This window comes from Bombus impatiens, unplaced genomic scaffold (genome assembly GCF_000188095.3).
Source record: "Bombus impatiens unplaced genomic scaffold, BIMP_2.2 scf_0216, whole genome shotgun sequence".
In the NCBI taxonomy this organism is placed as follows: Eukaryota; Metazoa; Arthropoda; class Insecta; order Hymenoptera; family Apidae; genus Bombus; species Bombus impatiens.
This window is the reverse complement of record NT_176635.1, coordinates 391,862-411,129: the sequence shown is the minus strand read 5'-3', so window position 1 is coordinate 411,129 and position 19,268 is coordinate 391,862. Positions and strand designations below refer to the sequence as shown.

The window sequence follows — 19,268 nt, the reverse complement described above, 5'->3', positions numbered from 1 at the left end:
CCGTCGCGCTCTTTTTAAGGCAACGTCTAGCCCGAAGGCGTTGAAGGCAGGCCACGGGGCGAGTATCGCGTCCAAAGGGGGAAAAAGAGCCGGTCGATGCTCGCAGGAACACCGGCCACGATACGTTCCAGCTTCTGAACTCTCGCTAAGAAATAAGAAAGAGAAACGAAGAATAACGAAAGGAAAATACCATGGAAACGCGTTAGAGCAGTGTTTCCCAATCCTTTTTAAAGATTCATCACCTTTGAGAATGAAACATTTAAGAAAAATTGTTAACAATACGTGAGACGAAAAATAAAAGACGTTAAAACACACATGAAACCGGTGAAAATATTGGAACCACTTTTCTAGTTGTAGCTGTAATAAATCTTGTGCTACTTGTTTCACCAATTCGAAATTAACGTCACAGATATCAGCACTGACTTTCTCTGCTGTAATGGATTCTTCCTTAAAAAGTTCTCCAAAGAAACAAAACTCTTACTTGACATTTTCTCTAAATTCTTCAGTTTAATGATACACATAGCGTTCCTGAACTTTTGTCCACCAGCATATATTCAAGTCCTAAAATAGCAGAATATATTCCTCCACAGTATTTATTTGTCGCAGTGAGCATTCGAAAGGTTTGAATAAATGAAAATGGAAAATCTTCAACTGGTAATATAATCACGCGAGTTCTCAAGACATAGCCATTTCGTCCTTTAAAGGTCGCGATCCACAGGTTGGGAACCGCGGTATTAGAGAAACGAGACACGTCGAAGAAAAATCAAGGAAATCGCCGGAGGACCAGTTTTTCCTCTTCGATAGCGAGGCTCATCGAGCAATTTGTTATCTGGATCGAGCAACTTTGTTCGACCAGTCTTTTTCGTGAATCATTGTGAATCTCGCTTGTGGGAATCCTACCCCCTCCCCTCGATATTTTCGACGATCGATTCGCGAAGCGATTTTTCGCCAATCGGCGGAAACGTACGTGCAGAGGGTGGACGGGGTTATAGTAGGATTGGAAACGCGTGACAAATCGGCCGAGCATCGATCGACGGCGCACGACCGTAGGTGTCAAGTAATTGACTTCGCCATTGGTGAACGCAATTTAACGGTCCGCTGGAGACACAGTCAATACAAGACGCCATGGATATATTCGTAAGGCGGGCGGAGAGCACTTAGCGAGGGAAATCGCGAGACGAGCCGCGGAAATTCGATCAGATGATCTCGTTCCAGCGTGACGGGCTATTTGGAGACTGATTCGACATGGTGTCTTAATGTATGAGACACGAGCAAGTGAATGATAGGGGGTTTATTGTAATTTGTTACCTTTCCGATGGTAGAGACGTGTGGTTTCTACGATATGTTGAGTTATTTGTGGGGGTGGATTTGGTAGGGGATGATGAAAGATATCGGAGTGTTGTCTGTTGCGTGTAATAGCGTGATAAATTGATGAGGAATTTGGAAGGAATGATTTTGATATATGTGGATAAATATAAGAACGAGAGTATGAAAATGTTATTATATAAATATTATTAATAATGTGTGAAATATGAAATTTTTAGCTCTAGTCTGGAGATTTTCTTATTTTGTGCATTAAAAGGTTCAACGAAAGAGACAAGTCACTCAATGTATGAAAAATTAATAGCGGACACCTGTCTGTTCGTGGATATTTTTCTCATTTCTTAAATTAATTATTACATTTAATATTAGAAATTGATCGAAAAGTTGGGATTCGCTTGAACAAAGTCCATTTAATATTTCATTCTATATCCTGTAACTAAAATATGATTTGGATAAGTAATTACCTTTAGTCGAATCTATAGATGAATGCATATTTTCTATTTTAGAATATTCCTAAATCGTCCGCAACGTATATTCAATTTCCTACCAAAGAATGAATAATTTTATAGAATCTTACAAAGTATTCAACTGGCAATTTTAGAATATCAGTTTTATTCAAAATTTCATAAAACCTAATGCCCTGTTAACGAAATTGGTAATTATGTGGTTAAATGTTTTTTCCAATATTCGCTGTTTGATCTCAGTCTTTCTTTTCCAAAACTTTACCTCGAAAAGAGAAATCTTCCGATCAATGGAGCTCGAGAAACTAAAGTATTTTCTTACTATTTTATTAAGAAATCCTTAAATTCTTAATTTTCCGAGGAAAATCACTAAACTAACATAATCAGACACAGAATTGTACCATACGTTAAAAACCCTAAACTATGTACGATTCTTCGAATTTCACAAATAAAACAGAAACTATATTACTGTTTAACGTTCCACTCGACCAATTCTATCTCGTATCGTCTCGAAGCCAAAATTCAATGGAACATTCGTGTACACATAGCAAACATCGATCGTGAGTTCAGACTGGCGAATCCTCCAGGAGGTATCTTTTCCTGTAACAGCCGCTAGATAACAATAACGAGAGACGGGATAACAATAACGCGAGGATAATTCCCGAATTTAGATGGGCAATTGACAAGGATTTAGTCCGGAGCGGGCATTATTGTCCGAGCAATCCCGCGTTCCTTCCATCACGCACGTGAGTACACGGACCGGAAACTAAGACGGTTAATCAAACGATAAGCACGTCTGGAACTGATCCAAGCGACATTCCTCGCTGTGTAACGTCATTGCGTTCTCTGCTCGGGACAAACGTGCGATCACATACGTTTCGCTATAGTGGAACTAAGTGCAATATGTATACACATACTTGGTCAGCATGATTTGATATTATTATGTATAATTTACCTAACGTTTTACGGTACTGTAGAAACGAATTCTGTTACGAGCAGATTCTGCATTTTCATGTAAATTTATACTTTTATGAATACGAGTAGAGAGATAGAACTTGAATTGGAGATTTGTCTAATTAAATATCATGCCGAGTATCATATTTGCATATCACATTTTTTGTATCTTTAGATTTTCGATGAAAAGTGGATATTTAGAAACTGGCAATTATTCGCTGAATAATTGTAGAGGCTTAAAAAAAAATAGGATGACTTCAAGATAGCGTTGTTTTGACTATGTTGTTGGTGTCCGTGAGTTTAATCCTGGCTTTTACGCCAGCGAAATTTATCTTTATTTTAGGCAGTCAGTGTTATTTTAGACGACAGATTTGGTTCTTGTTTCTGCCCGAGATGAACTTGAGGAGGAATTTTGTCCGTGGTGAATAAACTCCTGGACGTGAATATAAATTTTCTTGTTTTATTTTAAACCATGAAAAGATCGCGAAGCATTAAGAAAGATTCTCGCATCCGTTCTCCGAAACGCGAACGATCAAAGTGATATTATTTCGTAGAATATCATACACGTATTTTCCACACGTTCCTTAATTCTTCGTTTCGGGTCTTTTATGGTGGTGTAATCGAGATTTAAACACTGGTTCGGTTTTTGAGTTATTTTTCCATCGATGTATAATAACCAGTGTAATTTTGTACGAATATCTCATTCGTATTCTCTCTCTCTCTCTCTCTCTCTGTTTCTCTGCTGACGATTGAAAAATATGGCGAAGTAAAAAAGAAAAACAAGAAAATAAGAAACAGAAAGAGGAGAGATGGAAGAAAATACATGTGATATATACTGTTAGGAACCGCAGTGCCATCGGGGCGAAGAGGTAACATTGCCGATAGTAATAATAATGGGCGCAGTAATATCGATAATACTGGTAGTAATTACTGTAATAATAGAGGTATAAAATTATAGGGGATAACTATAATTACGCGAGAGCACGAGGTAAGCGCCAATATGAGAAACGTTTATTTCTTTTCGGGATAAAGGGTGGGGAAACCAATTAACGACGCCGAGAGGGGGAAAAAATAGGAGGAAAAGGAACGAAAGAAACGCGGTGGAACGCGGATCGTTTCCATAACAGGATCTTCACTAAATAGGTGATAATGAGAATGTATATCCTTGTTGCGATGCAAATTAGACGCACGAGGTCACGAAAGCCTGTACGCCTCGAGAATTAGCGTATTACACCTGCTATTACATTGTTGAATCTGTTGCTCGTTTCAATGTAACGTCATAAGATCCAAGATTTATCGTCATTTATAAACTATCTCGAATAATAAGAGACAAAAAAATTGAACGTTCACGGACTATAGTTATTCGGGTCGAATGAAACCTGTAAAAATACCAAAAAGAATGTTTCATTTTCAATTCTACGTTACAGCTGTAATTGAATGAAAATTTAATCTCGAATGAAATCTAATAAAAATGCAAAGAAAAGCCTTTCATTTTGACTTTTATACTGCGGTTGGATTTTAAATTGAAACAAAATTTGATCTACATATCGACGAAATACGTAAAAATTTAGAGAAACGTTTTATTGCTAGACTACCACGTTCGATTATAGCTAAAATCGAGCCAAAATTTATCTAATTTACATTTCTTCATCTTGATGATCGATAAAAAAATACAAAAGTTGAAGGTCAATCTTAGAACACATATTTTATTCGGTGTCCGTTTAACACGTACGTTCATATGCTATATTTCAAGAATGTATTTTCTCTCTTCTAAAATGAACGCTTCTCGGTATCAATGAGAAAAACGAATTACACAGCATGAATATTAAATAAAAAGATCCAAGGAAAGTTACGGCAACAAACCATCCAAGCCTCGTATTTACAGCAGTATAATGTAATGGTATAAAACCTCCTGACAAAGCAGGGAAAACAGCAACTAGCCACGAAAATTCAAATCATCCTCTGCACCCTCGCACGTTCCCCTAATTAGAGAACTTTACGAGCAGCGAATCGGCTCGGAGCCGCTGCACTCGCAAATACATACTGGTGTAACGTTAACGAAGATATCAGAGGTCCGGATCGCCGGGTCCAGAAATACGATGCTACGAGGATGAAAGGCGCGCGTTAACGGTGGCACAGGGCAAATCGTTTACATGCGGGCGGAAGACAGAAGAAAAGGCCATGCAACGACGATATCAACTCGGCGCTGGTTAGAAACGACGCTAGCCAACGAACAACGCGGACATTGCTCGTCAATCTCCCTGTACGCAACAGAACAAAAGCAATTTATACAAGACATTCAATACTTTATTCTGGTTTTGATCTCTACGTTTCACGCTTGAAGGTTTATATTATTTAGAAAAATATATGACAAATTACTTGAACACGTGAGTGGACGTTATGGAGAAATATTTTTACCAGAAATTTACGTAGTACAAAATCTCAGTTTTTCTAATGATTGATGGTGGAAGTAAGTTTAAAAGTATTGCTACTTCAAAAGTATTGATACTTTGAGAAAAATTGACGCACTTTTGTAGATAGAGAAAAGACATACAACTTCGCTTAAGCATTTTTTTGATCATTTTTATTATTCTTGAAATAACCCACGAGAAAGAAAAATCTGTATTTTCTACAAAGATAACCAATTAGTATAATCTTGCTGCTCAAAATCGCTGTATGATACCGACGAAAGATACGTCTGTGCCATAATAATCTGCGTCACTTGCACACAAAGTTTCATAATTTTTCGAGCCTCTGAACTTCCTAGCTTGTGCTTCGGTGATTGAACAGATTTTTTTCCAACATCATCCGGTATCCTCGGGATAAAAAGATGTCTCTATACTTAATCAGCAGCTCTTTCAGCGTTCACTATATATTGGCGTATTCCAATACGCATTCTTTGAAAAAACGTCGTGGAAATCTCCGACGAGCGATTTCTGCCGATGCAGTTAGCGCCGGGTTTAGCGAGCTCCGCTAACGTTTGCCGGGACGCTAACGAGCGTCGAGGAGGAGCAACGGCAGCATCACGATGCAAAGAATCGCGCGAGGGAAAGGGCATTGCCGGAGAGCAGAGGGCAGCCGTGTTACGAGGAGAAAAAGGCCGGAGTTGGAACAGAGAACTACGAAGAACGAAAGGAAGAAGAGGATAGAGAAAGGCGTATAAAGAGACGAGAGAGCGGCGGAGAAGAGAAGAGACTGGCTCAGAAGCGAGCGAACGTCGGCAAGATAGGAGGCGGCAGCCAGCAATTACTAGCTGGAATGTCTGGGAACGCGTGGGACTCGATCCTAAAGGCCCGACCACGACAAAGTCCCGTGATGCCCCCTTCGTCGACTCTTTCCCTCTTATGAATCCGTGAGGCCCCCGCTAGTGATGGGATTGATACCATGCATATATTGGATGCTCGAACAATTCGAGACCTATGGTGGTTTATGGGAATATTCAAGCACTCGTGGAAATTGTTTGTGAAGAGACATTTTGTATGGGTACTGTAACGAAACTCGATTATTCTGCTTGTATTGGTAAAGTTATACCGAGAATGTATCAATCTTTATTTATTAAACAGTCCAAAGTATATGTCGTTACGCGTAAGAAGAGTTCCATAAAATGTGCTCGTATGTGCAATTTCTAAATAATTACGCTATCATTTTCTCGCATTGAATTCTTTAATTTTTAATGTTCCAAAATTTGTAAATTTTAAAGAATTTATAAAGCTACATCTACTGGTAACATGTTAAGAAATACTTTCAAGCAATGTACGCGAGACAAATTTAATTTACAATTAATAAATACCAGTTAATTGAATCTTATTTGGTTAATATAGTTAATATAGTATAGGTATATATCAATATTTTGTAGATTTGTAATGGAAGTTTCAGATTTTTACCGATATTTTTGCTCAATTATCGATATTGTCGCGTAAGTACCGAAGAAGTATCGATTCTTTCTCGTATGTACATCTTTGATATTATACGACATAGAAGCGAAATGTTTGTATCAGTCCCAACACTAGCCCTGGCTCTCTCTCTCTCTCTCTTTCTATTGGGTGACCACGGGGGAAATAACGAGATTGTTATCGCGTTGGTCGATCGTTGTTCGAAATTTGTTTGGCCGATGGGTGGGTTTACCTTTGCTTGGGAGCGTTCGTTGGTGGCACGAAGGTGAGGCTGGGAATGATGGTTCAGACGAGGAGAGAGGTGTTATTTGATGATATTAATCCTAGATTTTTCGTGTGTCATCGGAGGTAGTTTCAAAAGAGCTCGCATTTGATGTGGTCATTTTGTGGTTATTATATCGATTTAATGGTGGTTGTATTTATGTCTACAATATTGCGTAATGATGTTATATCGCGTGTCATGGGAGACAGAACGGATGTCAGAGGTCGATTATTTTTCTCGTATATCAAGTGGTATTTATTTGTAGGTAGTTTACTTTATACCTTGGTATGACGTACGTTGTCACACCAAGGTGTGATTAATAATTGTAAGGCGAAAGCGTGTAAATGGCTTTGCTTTTATATTGAGTAATATTCTAATTGCAGCAATGAAATTAATTTTCGAAAGTAATTAAAAATTGAAGTACTAAATTGCTTATTTTTTATTTGTTTTATTATACAAAAGATGTATATATGTACTTAATATATAGTGGCTAAAAGTACTTTTGCATCATTGTATTTATTACACCACTTACATACTAATCGATCAGATTCAAGTATATGAAATTTTGTGTCATTTAACAGTACCAATTGACTCTCGAATAACGCGGATTTTGGGACACAGACACTTCGCGTAGTCGAAAATTCGCGTGTAATTTTTGAGTCTCGAAAAACTTAACTATATATGTACATACATGTGCGTAATAATATTGAAAGCTTTATTATGCATACTACGTATGCAAATATATCTAAATATATGTTGTATTACGGTATTCTTATAATAAAATAAATTAGAGAAATACCTGCATATAAAAAGCAGAAAATATATGTGTATGCACACACAAAATATATTCTTATATTATTTATACATATATTACATTTAGATTGTGATGATATGATGATCGACACACGACTGATCTCGCGACAACAACGATAATATGGACATTGTCTATCCGATCGTCTTTTAGCAGCAGCGATTCGAATTTTTCTCAAATTTTCATTAGCCGTCTTAGTTTATCATAATTTACTACACGAACGATAACATAGTATGCTACTTTTCGCGGATACTCCTACAATATTGGCCGAGAAAAAAATCGCATTGTTGAAATACGCATCGTTTGAGGTCCAATTGTACTTTGATACTGTGAAAACGAAATGTAAGACTTGCTAAAAAAATAGCTTCATTGGAAAATAAGGATGTGCACGAACAACATTTTGTAGCCATTGTACATAAACATAGGATAGAAACGCTGTAAATCTGTTCGCTTCTCACTACTCCGCGTTACAAAACCAAACACTTCCATAACCCAATTACGCTACACCCTATCTACTCTCCACTGTAACTTTCATCGCACCTACTCCAAACTCGATTTATCTACGATCAAACGATCTCTAGTGGTCGATACTTCACCGGGTACGTACACAAAATTCCGCAACGATCCTCTTGGATCGTCGAGTCATCGGTTGCAGCTAATCGGAGTGGAAGGCGCTAGGTCGCGTGAATTATTTGCCGCACGACTCGAGCCATCGGCTGGAACGCTGATCGCGTGGAAAGTAAGTACGCTTGCCTCGGTGGTCGATAGAGCAAACCGCGAGCTTGTTATATAATTCGAAGGCTGCCGATGGTATAGTGCCGCGCTGGTATGCCTACGCGATCGACGCGAACACGGCCGATGTTTTATGCCGATCGTTTAACATTATTCCATCGTATAGTGGCGCTCGAGGCCCCTTCGACGTGTCTCGCTCATTCCACAGACGAGCGAACGCTTACACTCACGCAATCTGCATTTTTACGAAGGTTGTCCACACACGTATGCGCGGAGGTCGTCTAGCCACGATTTCTCGTCTAGCGCCACCGGTTTCCCAGGATGCGACGAGATTTCACTCGATCCAATATCGATCGCGTGCTGGCCTATCCAGCTCCGATATTAGAACCAGGAGTGCCGATGTATCTCGGCCTGCGCAAACAGATTTCATTTGTCCGTTCAATTATCTGAGACGCGTCTCGGTGATCGTACGATCGTGGTTTTTCTACTTGTTCTTTTTCCATCATGATTAAGTTAAGTTCAAGAAGGGGGTACAGTGCTTCATAAGTGCGTGGATACTTCGGTCAATTCGCAGTAACGTCGCATGAATGCTAATAAGATGATGCACATGTTTATGATAACGTCATCCTCTAGAATCAACAAATAATAAATTTATATTACTTGTTGGAAAATTGAACGACGGTATATCAAAATGTGAAACACGTTTCACCGAAGTATCTAGCGGGTTCAAGTATCCTTGCTTGCGTTAATACATTATATAATATACTTTAGAAATACTCTTACTCGATCCGTATTTTCACTCTTGCAGAAGTCGATATCCCACGTACGTGGCGATTTTTTAAATCAGTTTCCAAGCGGTTGCTATTAGCAGTTCAAGAAGAATCAGAAAATCAGAATATGACCATAAGCGAGTTACATAAAACATGTTGTAAAACAAGACGAATACGTTGTGAATGAATTGTTACTATTATTGGGGATTGTAAACCCTAACCACTGACCGATTCCACGACTTAGCTTCATCGCTTGCACCTACTATACCATTGGTATCCATTCCATGCATACCATGATACACAGGTAGTTACCTGGTGTACGTGTGAACCTAGCGTTACCGACCAAACCGAAGACTAAAGACGATAGAGCCTTTCCTCCACCACCGGTTAATTTCTCATGAGATCGAATTTCGTTGTTTGTCAATGTCTGGTGGGACCCGCGGATCGCCGAGATTCAACCCCCTTAAGATGAGAAATTTCGGGAATCCCTTTGTCGCGGTGCCGTACGTTACCATAGAGTGGCTTGAGATTACCTAGCGGTTCTCGAGTGACCATGAGAAATTGCTTGTTCGGGTTGTCGGATAATCACGAACACCCTGTACGTGAACCGCCAGGATTGTGCTACGTTCTGCATATAGATACACTGTAAACTCTCTTCCCTTCCTCTATCCTTCCGTCTGGCTGTCTACGAGTTTACGTACGTGTGTACGTGTTACCCGTCTTTCTCTCGCGGTGTGTCCACCTCCCTCGTATCGTCGTCTCACAAATCTTCTCTTGTCTCATCTGTTACACCCTGAAATACTCGGACGTAATCAATGAGGGGAACAAGGGGGAGGGAGAGCGAGAGGGTTGGCTTCGTGTCTCACCTGGCAAAGGCGTATTCGTGTTGGTAGCACTGGCAGGTCTTGAACCGAATCGTGAGCGGGTTCCTCGTCTGAGGGTGAAGCGAACGCCGGATATTAGGTGTACGAGAGTCTAAAGGACTCTTCAACCTATCGATTTCTCTTTTTTCCCTTCCGCTGCGTTCGCGAACCATGGCTCGTATAGTTGTACGATCGTAAGCTGAGCTTTTAGCTGGGAGCAATTCCTGCTCGAGCTCCTTGGGAATCGTGTAATATTTTTGGCAAGAGATCAGGGTAGGATTGGATGGAGAGCGAAGTGATTCTGGGGATTTTTCGACGTACATAGTTGCAGAAGCTTTACATTCTCGTAGACTTTAGAAATTCTGTAGAAGTTTCTGTTTATTTTATTATGTCGTACATATTGTGCTTGTTCTATGCTACGAATTTAATAAAGTGGTTTGATAAATTGATGTATTATTCAAGAATGAAATCGAATAGGTTTTAGTGGTTTAGGATATTGGTTACCAGATTGATTCTAAGCTCGAATGTCAAATTATTAAGTGGATAATTATTTATTTAGATAATCAATAGATATTGATTTAAAAATACGCGTCTTAATAAGTAAAACGTACGTTCATAAGAATAACGCGAAATCGTATTCTATAGAAACGATAACCTGTTAAATCTGCTACACACACACGATACCACCACGTACGTTATCCAAAATTTATCTCAACCATCTTCTTCCAATCTTCCCTCAACAAAAAGCCAAACAGAAAAAGAAACCTTTCTTCCGTTGCAAAAAACAGGCCAATCACTCTTGCTAGTCAATCCAATCAACCCAAAACCAACCTCCCATTCCTGCAAATACTCTTCCCGGTTCTGTTCCTCTTTTTCACCTCTACCAGCCAATCAGCTTTGCATCCACTTCGTTCGGATCTCTTCGTGTCTTATCCAGAAACTAACAGTCGTTCAGGGGTGGACAAAACGAGAGCAAAAAGGAAAATAGATAAAAAATTAGGAAAAAAAAGAAGAAGAACGGGGGAAATCGATCGTTCGAACGAGCTGGTGTTTTTCGTCCGGGCCGGATATGACCAACGGCCAGCGGGGTCAACGAGAGACACGGGGGTTGTAGGGGTTTAAAACACCCCCGTCCTTGCAAAAAAAAAAGAAAAAATAGAAAAACAGAGAAAAAAGAAAACTAAAATAAAGACATAGCGATTGCACGGCACGCGGCAGGGGCCGTAACTTTGGAATGGTCGTATCGCGGCTCGCGCCACTTGATGGATGGCCTCGTAAACGGCGTCGAAGTTGCGCTTTAATTTCGCGCGGGCATGGCGTGGAAATCGCGTACATCCGCGGAACGGATTCGGCGCGTCCCGCCAGCCAGGCTGGATTTATTTTTCCTGGCCGGAGCCGAAATAAACAAGGCTTAGGCGGTTGCCGAAAAGTCGATAGCCTAGCGAGCCTCCGCTTTATATAGAGGGGCTCGTTGAAAATCGCGAGCTTTATCTCGGGAACTCGCTCCTCTTAACCGTGTCAACGAGATCGTCCGTTTTTTTTTCTTTCTCTGTTCGAACTTTCCGCTGTTTGTTTGCTGAAGTTACAGCTTTTTTTATAGGTGATTCCGTTAAGGGCTGGTTTGTGAGCAGTTTCCAACGTGTGTATAATGTCTCTCGTTCTTTTTTTAGTTTTCTTTCTCTTTTGAAGGTTTTTAGTTGTTTTCTGTTTAACTGTTTGCAGAGAGAAATTATAAGAATGGTTCGATTTATTACGGAACCATTTTTACCATCTTTTTCGACCAGACATCAAAATCTATTTTTTTCGGCATTGTGACTGTGAAAGGGAAGTCTAAGAAATCGTCGAAATATTTCTTTCGTTATTATTTTCTTCTTTTACAATTTTATGAAACGCATAAGATCGCGACGTGCTATTGCTTGGTCTTGAACGAACTAACTTCCGATGAAATCTTCTCGAAACAAGTTGCAGCTTCTTATCGAAAAGAATTAAGCAGCACTTAGAGAAGCGACAGTTCTCTCTGGAAGAACGAGAGGGAAATATAAGCGCCTTGGAGGTTTGAATCAGCTCGGTGGAAGACGTCGGATCGTTTTGTAAGTGCATCACGGGGTGGGATAAAGTTTAATCTTTCGCAACGTAACCGATCGGGGTGCAACTTTTCCCCTGTCTGTGAAGAATTGCAACGGCGAGATCGGCTGGAAATGCGCGCAGTTCGGACGGCATGAATTATTCAGAGCAGCCGGCGAGCGGAATAAAACCGATTCTCGTGTTAAACGTTCTAACGTTCGACGACGATACTCGATCCGCTCGGCGTTATACGCACGCGCTGCTTGTAACTCCGCTATTTTATTTGGCCTTTCGCACGATCAGCACGGACCAACCAATAAAACGTCGATCGCTCGTCTTTCCTACGATGCTTCACGTTGCCTTTCGTGCCTCGACCATTTCGTGCCTTCTTCAAAAGGAAATTGTTTTTAAAGAAAGAAATGATTTTTTATTTTTCGTTTATGTAAATTCTTGTTGAAAAGTAGTAGTATATCTGTTGGCTTCATACGATATGCGACATTTAATCTAAAGTATTTAGAGAACGATTAATTATTGATAGAAGTTTATGTCTTATTTATGCCAAATTATTAATTCAAGTACTAGAAATTTGTTAACACTTTTTGAAAAAATTATGACAATATAGGAAATTATAATAATTATATATAGTGCAGTGTCTACAGTTTATATCTCATTTAAAAAGTTCAAGGCGAATTAGGTAGGAAACTGTAAGAAGTTTCTGCTCAAAATTTGAATCTGTGTTGTAAAATCATTTATATTATGCGTGGAGATAGCATCAAATACCATAATCGTACGAGTGTCAAAATTGATCAAAATAATGATCAAAAAATACGCCACATATTATACAGACCTTCCCAGTTTTTTTCCAGGTAAACGCTGTCAGCGCATTCCATAAGGCAAAATGAAAAACGGCATCTAAACACGTGTCATTGATAGTATCGTTAAAGAGTTATAAAAAAAAAAAAAGGAAAAAAGAAGAAGACACGATATATGAAACGAGCGATAACGAACATGGGTTACTATGGTACAAAGAGAGAATAAATCATAAATATTTACATCTACAATAATAATCAGAAGGTAGCGTAATCCTTCTACAACTCCATTTCAAAATATTCACCATCCCTGTCAATGCAAGATCGGAAGAGGCAAAAAATTGAGTTTATTACTCTTTGAAGTTCTTATTTATTATTCTTTGAAGTTCTCGTTTATTACTCGTTGAAGTTGAACTGTAGAAGTACCACGATACCTTCCAACTATCACATAGATGTAAATATACATATTCCTGATTTATTCACATTTTGCACCATAGTAACGCACGTTCGTTATCGCACATTTCGTACATCATTTTATTGTTACAACTCTTTAACGATACTACCAACGACATGTGTTTTATGTCACTTTTTAAATATAACTTTATAACATTTTTTCCTATCTTGACCTATACAATGTAGCGACAACGATTGACCGGTAAAAACTGGGACAAGACCAGAAAGAGATTAAACTTGCTATGTCAAATTGATGACATTATTATTATAATATCGAGTATACGATTATCTTTACAGCGTAACATTTCAAACGGTGAAATAATCTTCAAAGTCTTTGATAATCCCCCACTGATTTCATCGGTTTATTCAAATAAAATAATTAAACAAAATATGTATTTATAAGAATGTATTTTAATATTCATGAACGGAAGTGTTGTACATTGTATACATACAATTTTGAAGTTACGCTAGCGTATTTAACGAATAGCATGCTTTCGAGACGTTATCAAAGCATATGTTCGTCGATGAAAGTCGAGTCATCATCGCGTGGAGGTATGCGTAGATCGCTCCCATGATCGCTCGCCTGGTTACTATACCTATATGAAGTAAGTACTTCCTACGCGGCGTCGCGCCGCTGAAATTTCCTTGACACGCATCGGCTCCGACACAAATATTCGTATACACGCGGTGTGGGAGTGTGTATGCATAAATGCATCGAGCGTAAACAGAAGCGCGCGCGTTTCTCGCGGTTTTCTTCCTCGCTCGTCCCTCTATTCTTTCGCGTGGATGAGCTTCGCGTGTCCGATGAGATTAAGCAGTGATTTAATTTCTTTATTCTCTCACCATGCGGCTTCCACCTTCGCTCGCGTCCTCTCCCGACGATAAACACGTTGCTCGCGCAGGCTACCATCTCCCTATTGCGTTCGTCGACGGAGAAAGCGGATGATAAAACGACGATGACCGCTCACGATCGATTATTGCGCCGACGGAGAGGCGTTATGGCTTAATTCCCATTCGCTGGCGCGTGAAGAACGTCGCACTCGAGTGACGTTTATGTTTGGTAACGAAAGAATGAAGCTTTTTCTGACGAGGCATGTCAGCTTCGGTACGGTATCAGCGAAGAATTTTCCGTAGCACGAACAGAGGTACCTAAGAGAAGAAGAAGCATAGTTGGTAGATGACACTGGATTCTGATGTTTTTAATTGCGATTTCATTGTAAACGGCGAATAATTTCAATAATAAATTGCTAGCTCGTGGTTTGAAAATACATTTTCTTAAGTCTTTCATTATGCGGTTGTTCAGTTAACGCGTTCAGAATAGCTCACTCCTGGTCGTGCATTCATCGTCGAATACTTGAGTGCATGAAAATTTATTCTAATTTTTGCACCAGTATTAAATTAGAAGCGTAAAGAATCTCTCGCAGAGGAATAATAAAAGTAACACAAGATATATGAAATTCTTATTGCATTTCTGAACATACGAGTAAGGACTATAATTCTGCCGCCTTTCGAAAGTTCCATCCTGCTTAACGGAAATAAGGTAGTTCAATTCGTCGAAGAGTTTTTATCATCCGTTTAGAAGAATCTCAAGGAATGAACGTTACGCTGAAACAACCTAATCGATAAACTTATTCCGCGCGTCTCTTAGCATAACCAGCGCTCGACCCAAGTTAGCCACCGATCGATACATCCTTGCCATCAAATCACCATTGCAAAAGGAAATCTATTAGGTCTAAGTACTGACACACTTTTTGCTCTGTTTTTTTTTTTTTCTTTTCGTTTCTCCATACTCATCAATTCATCGAAACGGAAGTCATAAATCGGCAAGTACCGGGGTCGTTAGAAAGCCCACGGCTAAGTGCAGGGCTTCTAATTCGATCGCACCAAGACACGTACGTGCACTCGACGCCAGTTATCGACGATCGATTATCGTACGCATCAGCACGATCCACGGTGCATTATCGCCGAGGTCTAACTATTCTCCGCTTTCGCAAAGAGGAAAAGGAAGTCGCTAGCCAGACGTACGTACGGTCTTCGCTGTAACCAACGCGTTTCTTTATGGGCGACTCCTTCGTGTTTTGCATCGACTGACAATCGCCCTGTTGATTAACAGGCGACTCCTTCGTGACATGGGAAGCAATTACTCGCTGTGAAGATGGAGAGGGTTTGCTTTAACCCGTTGCACTTTGAGTATTTCTCTTGAGCGTTTCGATCATTTTTCGTTGTCATACCGATTTCTATGTAACTTGATTTAGGAAATTCGAAGATCTCTTATTAATTCTCTTTCGTTTGAAATAATCCTTTTGGATGAATTGATAATTCTTTAGTAGCACAGCGATTGCTATGTAACTTGATGTAATAAAGGCGAATGATGTCTGTTTCAGAGCATTTGGATTTCAAATATCGCTTTTAATTTTATCTTGATTTTACGATGTTATACTAATTTCTATGGATCGACTTAGTTCAATAGATCTATTTTTAACTATTTATGCTTCGAATATTTCTCGTAGGTATTTTCATCTTTCGATGTCATATGATATATCGATTGTTATATAACTTGGTTTAGTAAGTATAGGTATCATCGATTTTATATTAATATTCCAGGCGAATAAATGTTCAAGAGAGCAATATAACGTGTCTCGTCAACTAAAGCGTTCTATAATTACGTATATTAAACAATATTTGCAGAAAAACGTATATAAATAAATATTCTCTGCAGCTTATTGAAAGGCTGATAAATATGCACGTGGGAAACATTCGTGTCGTTTATGTAAATATCATGAAATAACTGCTTCATTAGTATGTACTTACATGTGCAAGTTTTTAATTATTTCCAAATATTCAAAATATTCGTTACAAGAGCCAATAGTAATTGTGTAATTAATTTTGTTGAACTAGATATTAATTTCACCAGAAACTATCTTTTAAATCAGATTATACGATGTCTGATTTTACGGACCAGCAGACTATAAATATACCCAGATCATTTAAAAATTTCCATACTTTATCTTCAGCGTATATATTAGTTAATAACTTGGTGTCAGAAATGTCAGAGTGCAAAGAGTTAATTCCTTCGCTACGATAATATCGGTAACATACATTAAATATGGTACGTAGCAATTATATGGTACGATTGTGTACATTATTAACGTTACATATTCGAACAATAGAATGAATACTATGGCGCATAAAAAACGAGTAGTACGATAACGTATGTTGATAAGGTAGTGATCAAATGTACGTACTTATTTTTGTTGAAAGTATAGCGACCTAATTTAGATCATAATCGTAGAGTATTAATAGGTACAATTACGTTGTTATCGTTGCGATAAAAATTTTGACAAATTTATGGAAAGTCAAAGACTCTGCATCTCGTTAAATTCATTTTTATGGAGCATTTACCTCAGTCCTACTGTTCTGTTAAATGGCACGGTTGAAACGAACGATCTTAACACGTTGTATTTGGGTCGACATTTTTCTATTCTTGTTTTATGATCTACAGTAGCATGTCCTAAACTACTTTCAGTCTTACTTTGTCATTAGACTGCGGACTGTGAGTTCTACTTGCTGTAAATGTTTGTTTAGTGTATGTACCTAAAAATCTGCAATAATTAAGACATATATATATATATATAGCTACAATTTACGAGAAATATTTAACTAATTTCTTCTTCTATTTGTGTTTTCAGGTAAGCAATGAAACTGATTTATGGAGACATAACGTGACCACGCAGGGCTAATTGAAGGTTTTTATATTAAATATTTATATTATTAACTCTTTCGCAAAGCTAAATAAAGTAATAGAATAAAGTAAATACAAAATAAAGTATTACTAAATAAAGTAATACAATAGCGGTATTATTACGTTGAGACTGAAATTTAGCGTCGTTAATTAATCATTCAAAGTGACTTGATAAAGTTCATATATCGATAATATCAATATAATATTTATTATAAATTATATCTTTAAAGTAAGTAAATGTGTCAGATATTCATATTTTATTCGTCCTTAATCGACGATAACAGATATGTACTTGGGATTCGATAGCAACGTATCTCAATATTTGGTTAAATAAGATCGTCACTTTGATCAGTTAGCAAAGCGAATTATCAAATCGCTGCTATACTAAAAATTCGAATATTTCTAAACTAAGATATATTTCTTTAACATCCATCAACATCGTTGATGCTACGAAGAACGTTTTTCTTCGACTCACAACGCGATAATGCGAATCTAATTGAAAGATACTGAAGCATTCGTCGTTTTCTCTTCCTAGATTCCCATATAATCTAAAATTGAACATCTAACGTTTCATTTCAATTCAATTCTCTTGCACGCTTTTTCAAATTTCTCCCATCGGCTACATCTACGATACAATTCATTTTCGAATAACAAGAAACATCAGCTTCGACACCTATCCGTTTCCTGGATGACCACTAAGATCGAGGTGCTAAAAACGAAAAGGGGTAAACGACGCGTCTAACGGCTGGTTTCGCACTTCCGCTTGTTTCCGTTCGTCGGCCAAGCTGCAGGATTGAATTACACGGATCGATCGATCGACTCGATCCGGTGTGTTCTCGAACACACTCGAATTTCCGCTTGAAATACGCGCGTACGTGCAGCCGCCGTTGAATTTTTCAGGAGACCGGGTGCCGGGTTTGGAGCAAACGGTACGCGGACGAATCGAACGTGCCCGGCCAGAATCGATTCGATTTTATAGCGGATAATCGGAGATAGAGAAGCGAACTCACGGGGAAAACGATCGTTTGATTTATTATCGTTCGTTACGTCCCACCGTTACGCCGTTTGTTATCTTTATCGAGGCTCGTCACCGAGAGGGAACCGACGACGCCGAGAAGACGACCTCGTCGAATCCTGCTGTCGAATCGAGGGATCGAGGGTGTACGTCGCCTATCTTACTCGAAGAACGATCCGCGCCTCTTAAGAAGTTATCCAACCATTTCACTTTCACCTCTCGGCTTCTGCTATCCCGCGATCTGTTTGATTTCAAATGTTGACACGAAAGGGAGCTGTGATTCTATCAAATCTGCAAGTGTAAATTAGATGTCAGGAGCGAGAAACTTGGATGATGCGAGAGATTTTCGGTAATCGTTTGATCTTGTGTATGGTTGCGATTTGATATCTCGTTGACAATTTGTTAGCATCTTTCGAGAATTTTGTCATGTAATTAATAGTAAATCCTTTTTCCTTGATTTTGAAATAAATATATAGAATGCTATAAACAGTTGTCGCAAATTGTTCGTCTTTCATGGTTTCGTATTGAATTTCATTGCATCTACTTGTAGCAGCGTATGATTCTCCTCCATCGAAACTTAGTTCGACACGTACTACGTTAACTTAGATACGATACTAATTACGAAAATGTATGTCAAATGTAATCAAATTATAATCATATAAGCCTTTCAACTCAACTGACCAAATATCACATTCGGGTCGCTAGCGATTAAGTACAACTTGTGAAATACCACGCTTATTAACATTTCTAAATTCACAAAGGCGACAATATAATTGAAAGAGGAAACAAACCTTGCCAAACTAGAACCGAGAAAGATAATAAAGCGATAACTCGAGGCGTAAGTAAGTAGAATGAGCAGCTACGCGTCCAATCGAACTTTAATATCTTCATAGACAAACAGTCCCGACGATTCTCTCAAACAATAGACACTCTTTCTCATTCCCTCTTCGTGAAGATTCTCCTCGCCGACAGAGCCGTTCTTTTTTTTCCAAGCCAAACTTCTGATCAATCGCGCGTTCGAAATCAACTCCCCGATCCTATCCTTTCTCCTCCCAACGGGGAGAGAGACACCGGGAGCAAAGTAAAATTTCCCTTCGCGAGCTTTAATTTCGTCGT

The 19,268-nt window shown here is 38.9% G+C and overlaps 1 protein-coding gene across 2 annotated transcripts in view; it reads left to right on the top strand.

Moving 5' to 3' along the window:
- Positions 1–19,268, top strand: part of LOC100743182 (plexin-A4) — a 433,200-nt gene that overhangs the window by 181,399 nt on the left and 232,533 nt on the right. The window lies entirely within an intron of this gene.